The sequence below is a fragment of the Podarcis gaigeae genome, assembly GCF_964106915.1.
Source record: "Podarcis gaigeae genome assembly, chromosome: 5".
Classification (NCBI taxonomy): domain Eukaryota; kingdom Metazoa; phylum Chordata; class Lepidosauria; order Squamata; family Lacertidae; genus Podarcis; species Podarcis gaigeae.
The window spans coordinates 32,770,312-32,774,776 of NC_139681.1; the positions used below are offsets into that span (position 1 = coordinate 32,770,312).

Here is a 4,465-nt window from a genome sequence, read left to right on the forward strand (position 1 = left end):
AAGCCAATGTGGTACCCTGCAGGTGTTATGAAACTGAGGCTCTCATCAGTCTCAGCTGGCATGGTCAATAATCAGGGATGATGGGAGTTGTAGTCCAACAACATCTAGAGTACCCTGTGTTGACTACAGAGTGCAGTACAGTGGTACCTTGGGTTAAGAACTTAATTAGTTCCAGAGCTCCATTCTTAACCTGAAACTGTTCTTAACCTGAAGCACCACTTTAGCTAATGGGGCCTCCCGCTGCTGCCGCGCCACTGGAGCCCGATATCTGTTCTCATTCTGAAGCAAAGTTCTTAACCCGAGGTACTATTTCTGTGTTAGCAGAGTCTGTAACCTGAAGCGTGTGTAACCTGAAGCATATGTAACCCGAGCTACCACTGTCTGTTGCTCTTCCCTCCACCCCATTGATTATGCACATAGCTTTATCTTTGATGCCTCACTCTCTTTTGATCCCCCATAACTGGCCCATATTCAAACAATGCACTTTACATTGCATGAATGGGATCCATTCTTTCTGTCTCTTGAGAAAAAGTTCTGCTTCCATGCTATAGTCACCTCTCATTTGGGCTACTGCAATGCAGCCTCCTCCTCTCTGGTCTCAGCTTGGGCCCCTGATGTCAACGCAGCATTCCACTCTCTTGTTTCATTGCTCAGGTCCAATGAAGTTCCTCCTTAGAAACTAGCACCGTCTTCCAGTCTGCTCCTGGATCCAGCACAAACTCTTTGCCACACCTTTGAAACCCTCTACAATCCCACTAACATCACTCGGTGGTTAGAAGGTGTAAGATTCTGCTGTGGCCGCTACCTGTTGCTTTTATTTCCTCGTCATTTTCAATCAGCCTGGCTGTTTTAGCAATGCTTTGTATTTTGAAAATTGCTGTTGGTTTTCAAAAAAAAAAAAAAGGAGAAAAAGTTAATTGTAAGCCACCTTGCAGATTGGTCTGTAAATTGAAGAGCAGCTTCGAAAGAGTTCCAATAAATAAATAGCCATCTTAATGAAAGATTCTGTTCTTTTCAGTATCCATCTCAAACCTTATAGGACTTTCACCCACCAGCTAAAGAGCAGTTGTTTGCCTCTATACAGGTCCCTTTCTCTGAAAAATTGTTCACTTGAGACATGGAGAGTTTTCATCCAAAACTGTAGCAATGAGCCATCTGCTGGCAGGCATCAGTTCAATGAGCCAGCAACTAATGTTATTGCAACAAGATTGACTAGCATCTCCCCCGACTTTTTAAACAAACAGCTGCATATAGAAGAAAATGTTCAACAAGGCTATGAATTCCACTTGGTTCACTTTCTGGGAAACGCTGGTCAGGAATTACTGCCCTATAATGGTGCCAAGGTATGCCACGGACATTTACAAAACACTTGATACAGAATTAAATTAGCCTAAACTTGGATCCAATTCGCACAGGCAGGAGATTCCAGAGCAGCCTTTGAGTAGCTAGAGATATTATTTACTGCCTTGTCTTCAGGTGTGATGCCTCCATTGCGTGAGGGAAATGAGGGGGCACGCTCTCTGGCTTCCCCTCTGTTGCATCCCTGCTACCCAGTCCTGCCACCTATAGCTCAGTTGGTTAGAGCGTGGTGCTGACAATGCCAAGGCTGCAGGTTCCGATCCCCATATAGGACGACTGCATAGTCCTGCATTGCAGGGGGTTGGGCTAGATGATCCTCAGGTTCCATTCCAACTCTATGATAGGGAATTCACTGGAGAGGGAAGGCCTGAAGCCTATCCCAGCTCCTTGCACAATCTGCAACCCTGGGGAGATCCCTGAGGGTTGTAAAACATAAGTCAAAACTCATGTGAGAGCACTTATGAACACGTGGAAAACTGAGGGGGTGTGGTGACAGAGACCAGCCCCACACTTCCCCTCACACAAGAGAGGCCATGCTCCCCACACGTCAGATGGGCAGACTTCAGGTTGGCCAGTTGCATTTGGTTGTAGTTGTTTTAAAACTAAAACTCCAAGATCTATCAAGGAGATTCAAGCGCAAAAGAGATACGGTTATAATTCATGAGTACCCAGGTGCCTCTCTGAGCCCATCCTGAGCTGCAGAGTTTGGTTCCCGAACTGAACTGTCTGAGCTCTCCGTTCTTGCCCTCAAAAGCATCCCAGGAGGATAGCTTTTATAACGTTTTAATTTCAGCTTAATTTAGATGGTGATGATAGCTGAGTTGCTGCTAACGGAGAGTCAGAAACTCTTGCCGTTCTACTGCTAAGTAGCTAGGAATCTGCAGCTAGATCCCAATCTGCTTTCGGCCTATCCCTGCATTGCAGTGTGCCAACCACCGCTGAAATCAGCCAGAGATATTCTGGTTAAAGAGTCTCTCATACATAGGACTGAGGAAGAGGAGGAGGACTTTTCAGTAGAAACTTCCCTGAACAACAAACCTGCTACAAACCCAGACCCTTCAAGGGTCCCTATTTTCCAGGAACAGTCCCAGATCTTCATAAGCCAAGCCAGTTTCTGATTTGATCCCGGAATGTCCTGCTTTCCTTGGAATGTATTTAGTTTCATTGGAGAAATGTTGGAGGGTATGGAGTTATGCAACCCCGAGTCAAGAAAACAAGCAGCTATTCAGCCTTTAGAAGACATCTGAAGGGAGCCCTGTACAGTATAGGGAAGATTTTTTTTTAATGTTTTATTATGTTTTTATGCATGATAGAAGCTGCCCAGAGTGGCTGGAGCAACCCAGTCAAATGGGTGGAGTATAAATCATCATCATCATCTTACTATGGAATAGGACATCCTTATTTTCACTGGAGAAATGTTAGAGGGTATGCAAACCTGCTACAATCCAGAAATGTAACTGGGGAATGCACCGGGAAATGTGGGGTGACATCTGCTTGATGTAATATTGCATAATCACTCCACAAACAAATCAAAATGAATACTGGATCAACATGCCATCTGGAGCCACATTAAAGTAGAGGAAGCTGACAGGTGGTGCCTGTTATATGTAGGAAGGCAGGCCTGTAGCAGGTTGGCTGCGGTCAGAGTGAGGTTGGTGGGGCCAAAGGAACAGCAATGTTGAGTTCTGGAATTCGCTGCTACAAGATGTAGTGATGGTCGCCAGCTTGGATGGCTCTGAATGAGATTTAGGCAAACTCCTAGAGCAGCATTTCCCAAACTTGGGTCTCCAGCTGTTTTTTCAGACTACAATACCTACCATCCCTGACCACTGGTCTTGCCTGCTAGTGATGATGGGAATTGTTTTTTTTTTTCTTTATCATTAAGCACTTTATTGAATAGTCACCATACTTTATTGAATAGTCACCATACTGTATACAATGGTTCTATCAATAACATATCAGTTCTTTGGAGAAAGCAACTGCCTTGTGGGGCTCTGCATCCTGAACCAGCTAGGTCTCCTGTGTCCCACTAACCACACAGGGGAAGGAGTCTATCTTCATGCTTTCTCATACACTCTGGTGCAGATAACGTTGTTCATTTCACACTCCACAACCAGCTTTCCATCTTCTATTTTTCTTTTTATTGTGGTCTCTTTGCCATCCTATTTCTGCAACTGATTGAGTGACCCATTCTTACAACACTCTTTACTTTCCTGTCATCTGCTGTGGTCTCATCAAACTGTTCCCCCAGTTTGAAGGAAATCTCGGTCTTTAAACTGCTCTCTGTTTTTTGATGGTTATAACATCCCCGTTGCAGCTGCTGATCACATTGGGCTTGGCAACACCAGCCACCTTCCTGGTGGCAAAGCCCACACCAAGTTCTTTCATATAGCCATCATTTTTTTCAGTGGAAACAAGCTTCCAAGTTCCCAAAAATTGTTCACACATGGTATAGGATTAACTAAGTCTCCTGAGGAACTTCTTACAAGTTTAACTAAGCACCACAAAGAGCACAGCCAGTGATGATGGGAACTGTAGTGCAAAACCAGCTGGAGACCCATGTTCTGGAAACACTGTCTTAGAGTTTGGGTGTTACTTTTAGAAATATGACAACCCTATCCTAAAGGATATGGCTATCGGTGGCTACTAGCATGATGGCTATTTACTACCTCCAGTGTAGGAGGTGCTGTGCCATTTAAGAACCAGTTACTGGGAATCACAAGAGAGCTGTTGATTTCAGGTCCTGCTTATAATCTTCCCATAGGCCACTGTGAGAAGAGGATACTGGAAGATGTGGGCCTGTGGTCTAATTATTATTCTACATTTTGATGTTGTAGGGTGATTTTAGCAGCCTTTGGGCAGGGAGGAGGAGGGCAGGGAAATGCCAGCCCCACCCCCATCAACATGCCAATGACTTAAACAGCTAAATCATTTGATTGCAAGAATCATTTGGCTGAGAAAATAATCATACTAGCATGCTGATTAAATAGCAACCTCAGAGATTCGCTAGTACTAATTTGTGATTATAGCTGCCTGATTTTGATGTATTACAGAGACATTCTGCTTTGTAAACATTCTGCTTACAGTGCAATGCTATGTGTTTCCA

General features: G+C 44.3%; 1 pseudogene across 1 annotated transcript; it reads right to left on the bottom strand.

Moving 5' to 3' along the window:
- Positions 1–3,305: 3,305 nt before the first annotated feature.
- Positions 3,306–3,953, bottom strand: LOC310844538 (fatty acid-binding protein, adipocyte pseudogene; annotated as a pseudogene). The gene has a single exon. The product of its transcript is annotated as a fatty acid-binding protein, adipocyte pseudogene (transcript).
- Positions 3,954–4,465: the final 512 nt, after the last annotated feature.